Below are 7,822 nucleotides of genomic sequence, written 5' to 3'. Positions count from 1 at the left end.
AATATGATTAACAATATGAGTTAGATTGATAATAATAAGAGTAATGAGTATAGTAATTGTCGCTCTATCGATCATATCTGCATAATATGGTTAATAATATGAGTTGGATTGATAACAGTGAGTGTAATAAGTATAGTAATTGTCGTTCTATCGATCATATAAGCACAATATGGCTAATAATATGAGTTCCATTGATAATAATAAGAGTAATAAGTATAGTAATTCTCGTTCTATCGATCATATAAGCACAATATGGCTAATAATATGAGTTCCATTGATAATAATAAGAGTAATAAGTATAGTAATTGTCGTTCTATCGATCATATAAGCACAATATGGCTAATAATATGAGTTCCATTGATAATAATAAGAGTAATAAGTATAGTAATTGTCGTTCTATCGATCATATAAGCATAATATGGCTAATAATATGAGTTAGATTGATAACAGTGAGTGTAATAAGTATAGTAATTGTCGTTCTATCGATCATATAAGCATAATATGGCTAATAATATGAGTTAGATTGATAATAATAAGAGTAATGAGTATAGAAATTGTCGTTCTATCGATCATATAAGCATAATATGGCTAATAATATGAGTTAGATTGATAATAATAAGAGTAAAAAGTATAGTAATTGTCGTTCTATCGATCATATAAGCATAATATGGCTAATAATATGAGTTAGATTGATAATAATAAGAGTAAAAAGTATAGTAATTGTCGTTCTATCGATCATATCTGCATAATATGGTGAATAATATGAGGTTGATTGATAACAGTGAGTGTAATAAGTATAGTAATTGTCGATCTATCGATCATATAAGCACAATATGGCTAATAATATGAGTTCCATTGATAATAATAAGAGTAATAAGTATAGTAATTGTCGTTCTATCGATCATATAAGCACAATATGGCTAATAATATGAGTTAGATTGATAATAATAAGAGTAATAAGTATAGTAATTGTCGTTCTATCGATCATATCTGCATAACATGGCTAATCATATGAGTTCCATTGATAATAATAAGAGTAATAAGTATAGTAATTGTCGTTCTATCGATCATACCTGCATAACATGGTTAATAATATGAGTTAGATTGATAATAATAAGAGTAATGAGTATAGTAATTGTCGTTCTATCGATCATATAAGCATAATATGGCTAATAATATGAGTTAGATCGATAATAATAAGAGTAATGAGTATAGTAATTGTCGTTCTATCGATCATATAAGCATAATATGGCTAATAATATGAGTTAGATTGATAACAGTGAGTGTAATAAGTATAGTAATTGTCGTTCTATCGATCATATAAGCATAATATGGCGAATAATATGAGGTAGATTTGATAAAAATAAGAGTAATGTGTGTAGTAATTGTCGTTCTATCGATCATATCTGCATAATATGATTAACAATATGAGTTAGATTGATAATAATAAGAGTAATGAGTATAGTAATTGTCGCTCTATCGATCATATCTGCATAATATGGTTAATAATATGAGTTGGATTGATAACAGTGAGTGTAATAAGTATAGTAATTGTCGTTCTATCGATCATATAAGCACAATATGGCTAATAATATGAGTTCCATTGATAATAATAAGAGTAATAAGTATAGTAATTCTCGTTCTATCGATCATATAAGCACAATATGGCTAATAATATGAGTTCCATTGATAATAATAAGAGTAATAAGTATAGTAATTGTCGTTCTATCGATCATATAAGCACAATATGGCTAATAATATGAGTTCCATTGATAATAATAAGAGTAATAAGTATAGTAATTGTCGTTCTATCGATCATATAAGCATAATATGGCTAATAATATGAGTTAGATTGATAACAGTGTGTGTAATAAGTATAGTAATTGTCGTTCTATCGATCATATAAGCATAATATGGCTAATAATATGAGTTAGATTGATAATAATAAGAGTAATGAGTATAGAAATTGTCGTTCTATCGATCATATAAGCATAATATGGCTAATAATATGAGTTAGATTGATAATAATAAGAGTAAAAAGTATAGTAATTGTCGTTCTATCGATCATATAAGCATAATATGGCTAATAATATGAGTTAGATTGATAATAATAAGAGTAAAAAGTATAGTAATTGTCGTTCTATCGATCATATCTGCATAATATGGTGAATAATATGAGGTTGATTGATAACAGTGAGTGTAATAAGTATAGTAATTGTCGATCTATCGATCATATAAGCACAATATGGCTAATAATATGAGTTCCATTGATAATAATAAGAGTAATAAGTATAGTAATTGTCGTTCTATCGATCATATAAGCACAATATGGCTAATAATATGAGTTAGATTGATAATAATAAGAGTAATAAGTATAGTAATTGTCGTTCTATCGATCATATCTGCATAACATGGCTAATCATATGAGTTCCATTGATAATAATAAGAGTAATAAGTATAGTAATTGTCGTTCTATCGATCATACCTGCATAACATGGTTAATAATATGAGTTAGATTGATAATAATAAGAGTAATGAGTATAGTAATTGTCGTTCTATCGATCATATAAGCATAATATGGCTAATAATATGAGTTAGATCGATAATAATAAGAGTAATGAGTATAGTAATTGTCGTTCTATCGATCATATAAGCATAATATGGCTAATAATATGAGTTAGATTGATAACAGTGAGTGTAATAAGTATAGTAATTGTCGTTCTATCGATCATATAAGCATAATATGGCGAATAATATGAGGTAGATTGATAAAAATAAGAGTAATGAGTATAGTAATTGTAGTTCTATCGATCATATCTGCATAATATGATTAACAATATGAGTTAGATTGATAATAATAAGAGTAATAAGTATAGTAATTATCATTCTACCGATCATATAAACATAATATGGCTAATAATATGAGTTAGATTGATAGCAGAGAGTGTAATGAGTATAGTAATTGTCGTTCTATCGATCATATCTGCATAATATGGTTAATAATATGAGTTGGATTGATAACAGTGAGTGTAATAAGTATAGTAATTGTCGTTCTAGCGATCATATAAGCATAATATGGCTAATAATATGAGTTAGATTGATAATAATAAGAGTAAAAAGTATAGTAATTGTCGTTCTATCGATCATATAAGCATAATATGGCTAATAATATGAGTTAGATTGATAATAATAAGAGTAAAAAGTATAGTAATTGTCGTTCTATCGATCATATCTGCATAATATGGTGAATAATATGAGGTTGATTGATAACAGTGAGTGTAATAAGTATAGTAATTGTCGATCTATCGATCATATAAGCACAATATGGCTAATAATATGAGTTCCATTGATAATAATAAGAGTAATAAGTATAGTAATTGTCGTTCTATCGATCATATAAGCACAATATGGCTAATAATATGAGTTAGATTGATAATAATAAGAGTAATAAGTATAGTAATTGTCGTTCTATCGATCATATCTGCATAACATGGCTAATCATATGAGTTCCATTGATAATAATAAGAGTAATAAGTATAGTAATTGTCGTTCTATCGATCATACCTGCATAACATGGTTAATAATATGAGTTAGATTGATAATAATAAGAGTAATGAGTATAGTAATTGTCGTTCTATCGATCATATAAGCATAATATGGCTAATAATATGAGTTAGATCGATAATAATAAGAGTAATGAGTATAGTAATTGTCGTTCTATCGATCATATAAGCATAATATGGCTAATAATATGAGTTAGATTGATAACAGTGAGTGTAATAAGTATAGTAATTGTCGTTCTATCGATCATATAAGCATAATATGGCGAATAATATGAGGTAGATTGATAAAAATAAGAGTAATGAGTATAGTAATTGTAGTTCTATCGATCATATCTGCATAATATGATTAACAATATGAGTTAGATTGATAATAATAAGAGTAATAAGTATAGTAATTATCATTCTACCGATCATATAAACATAATATGGCTAATAATATGAGTTAGATTGATAGCAGTGAGTGTAATGAGTATAGTAATTGTCGTTCTATCGATCATATCTGCATAATATGGTTAATAATATGAGTTGGATTGATAACAGTGAGTGTAATAAGTATAGTAATTGTCGTTCTAGCGATCATATAAGCATAATATGGCTAATAATATGAGTTAGATTGATAATAATAAGACTAATGAGTATAGAAATTGTCGTTCTATCGATCATATAAGCACAATATGGCTAATAATATGAGTTCCATTGATAATAATAAGAGTAATAAGTATAGTAATTGTCGTTCTATCGATCATATAAGCATAATATGGCTAATAATATGAGTTAGATTGATAACAGTGAGTGTAATAAGTATAGTAATTGTCGATCTATCGATCATATAAGCATAATATGGCTAATAATATGAGTTAGATTGAAAATAATAAGAGAAATAAGTATAGTGATTGTCGTTCTATCGATCATATAAGCATAATATGGCTAATAATATGAGTTAGATTGATAATAATAAGAGCAATGAGTATAGTAATTGTCGTTCTATCGATCATATAAGCATAACATGGCTAATAATATGAGTTCCACTGATAATAATAAGTGTAATAAGTATAGTAATTATCGTTCTATCGATCATATCTGCATAACATGATTAATAATATGAGTTAGATTGATAATAGTGAGTGTAATAAGTATAGTAATTGTCGTACTATCGATCATATAAGCATAATATGGCTAATAATATGAGTTAGATTGATAATAATAAGAGTAAAAAGTATAGTAATTGTCGTTCTATCGATCATATCTGCATAATATGGTTAATAATATGAGGTGGATTGATAACAGTGAGTGTAATAAGTGTAGTAATTGTCGTTCTATCGATCATATAAGCACAATATGGCTAATAATATGAGTTCCATTGATAATAATAAGAGTAATAAGTATAGTAATTGTCGTTCTATCGATCATATAAGCACAATATGGCTAATAATATGAGTTCCATTGATAATAATAAGAGTAATAAGTACAGTAATTGTCGTTCTATCGATCATATAAGCATAATATGGCTAATAATATGAGTTAGATTGATAACAGTGAGTGTAATAAGTATAGTAATTGTCGTTCTATCGATCGTATATGCATAATATGGTGAATAATATGAGTTAGATTGATAAAAATAAGAGTAATGAGTATAGTAATTGTAGTTCTATCGATCATATCTGCATAATATGATTAATAATATGAGTTAGATTGATAATAATAAGAATAATAAGTATAGTAATTATCATTCTACCGATGATATAAACATAATATGGCTAATAATATGAGTTAGATTGATAGCAGTGAGTGTAATAAGTATAGTAATTGTCGTTCTATTGATCATATAAGCATAATATGGCTAATAATATGAGTTAGATCGATAATAATAAGAGTAATGAGTATAGTCATTGTCGTTCTATCGATCATATAAGCATAATATGATTAACAATTTGAGTTAGATTGATAATAATAAGAGTAATAAGTATAGTAATTATCATTCTACCGATCATATAAACATAATATGGCTAATAATATGAGTTAGATTGACAGCAGTGAGTGTAATAAGTATAGTAATTTTCGTTCTATCGATCATATAAGCACAATATGGCTAATAATATGAGTTCCATTGATAATAATAAGAGTAATAAGTATAGTAATTGTCGTTCTATCGATCATATAAGCACAATATGGCTAATAATATGAGTTAGATTGATAATAATAAGAGTAATAAGTATAGTAATTGTCGTTCTATCGATCATATCTCCATAACATGGCTAATAATATGAGTTCCATTGATAATAATAAGAGTAATAAGTATAGTAATTGTCGTTCTATCGATCATACCTGCATAACATGGTTAATAATATGAGTTAGATTGATAATAGTGAGTGTAATAAGTATAGTAATTGTCGTTCTATCGATCATATAAGCATAATATGGCTAATAATATGAGTTAGATTGATAATAATAAGAGTAATGAGTATAGTAATTGTCGTTCTATCGATCATATAAGCATAACATGGCTAATAATATGAGTTCCATTGATAATAATAAGAGTAATAAGTATAGTAATTGTCGTTCTACCGATCATATAAGCATAATATGGCTAATAATATGAGTTAGATCGATAATAATAAGAGTAATGTGTATAGTAATTGTCGTTCTATCGATCATATAAGCATAATATGGCTAATAATATGAGTTAGATTGATAACAGTGAGTGTAATAAGTATAGTAATTGTCGTTCTATCGATGATATAAGCATAATATGGCGAATAATATGAGGTAGATTGATAAAAATAAGAGTAATGAGTATAGTAATTGTAGTTCTATCGATCATATCTGCATAATATGGTTAACAATATGAGTTAGATTGATAATAATAAGAGTAATAAGTATAGTAATTATCATTCTACCGATCATATAAACATAATATGGCTAATAATATGAGTTAGATTGATAGCAGTGAGTGTAATAAGTGTAGTAATTGTCGTTCTATCGATCATATAAGCATAATATGGCTAATAATATGAGTTCGATTGATAATAATAAGAGAAATAAGTATAGTAATTGTCGTTCTATCGATCATATAAGCATAATATGGCTAATAATATGAGTTAGATTGATAATAATAAGAGTACTGAGTATAGTAATTGTCGTTCTATCGATCATATCTGCATAATATGGTTAATAATATGAGTTGGATTGATAACAGTGAGTGTAATAAGTATAGTAATTGTCGTTCTATCGATCATATAAGCATAATATGGCTAATAATATGAGTTAGATTGATAATAATAAGAGTAATGAGTATAGTAATTGTCGTTCTATCGATCATATAAGCATAACATGATTAATAATATGAGTTAGATTGATAATAATAAGAGTAATAAGTATAGTAATTGTCGTTCTATCGATCATATCTGCATAACATGGCTAATAATATGAGTTCCATTGATAATAATAAGAGTAATAAGTATAGTAATTGTCGTTCTATCGATCATACCTGCATAACATGGTTAATAATATGAGTTAGATTGATAATAGTGAGTGTAATAAGTATAGTAATTGTCGTTCTATCGATCATATAAGCATAATATGGCTAATAATATGAGTTAGATTGATAATAATAAGAGTAATGAGTATAGTAATTGTCGTTCTATCGATCATATAAGCATAACATGGCTAATAATATGAGTTCCATTGATAATAATAAGAGTAATAAGTATAGTAATTGTCGTTCTACCGATCATATCTGCACAACATGGTTAATAATTAGAGTTAGATTGATAATAGTGAGTGTAGTAAGTATAGTAATTGTCGTTCTATCGATCATATAAGCATAATATGGCTAATAATATGAGTTAGATCGATAATAATAAGAGTAATGAGTATAGTAATTGTCGTTCTATCGATCATATAAGCATAATATGGCTAATAATATGAGTTAGATTGATAACAGTGAGTGTAATAAGTATAGTAATTGTCGTTCTATCGATCATATAAGCATAATATGGCTAATAATATGAGTTAGATTGAAAATAATAAGAGAAATAAGTATAGTGATTGTCGTTCTATCGATCATATAAGCATAATATGGCTAATAATATGAGTTAGATTGATAATAATAAGAGCAATGAGTATAGTAATTGTCGTTCTATCGATCATATAAGCATAACATGGCTAATAATATGAGTTCCATTGATAATAATAAGTGTAATAAGTATAGTAATTATCGTTCTATCGATCATATCTGCATAACATGATTAATAATATGA

Source organism: Megachile rotundata, unplaced genomic scaffold (assembly GCF_050947335.1).
Source record: "Megachile rotundata isolate GNS110a unplaced genomic scaffold, iyMegRotu1 scaffold0240, whole genome shotgun sequence".
In the NCBI taxonomy this organism is placed as follows: Eukaryota; Metazoa; Arthropoda; class Insecta; order Hymenoptera; family Megachilidae; genus Megachile; species Megachile rotundata.
This window is presented reverse-complemented; position numbering follows the sequence as displayed.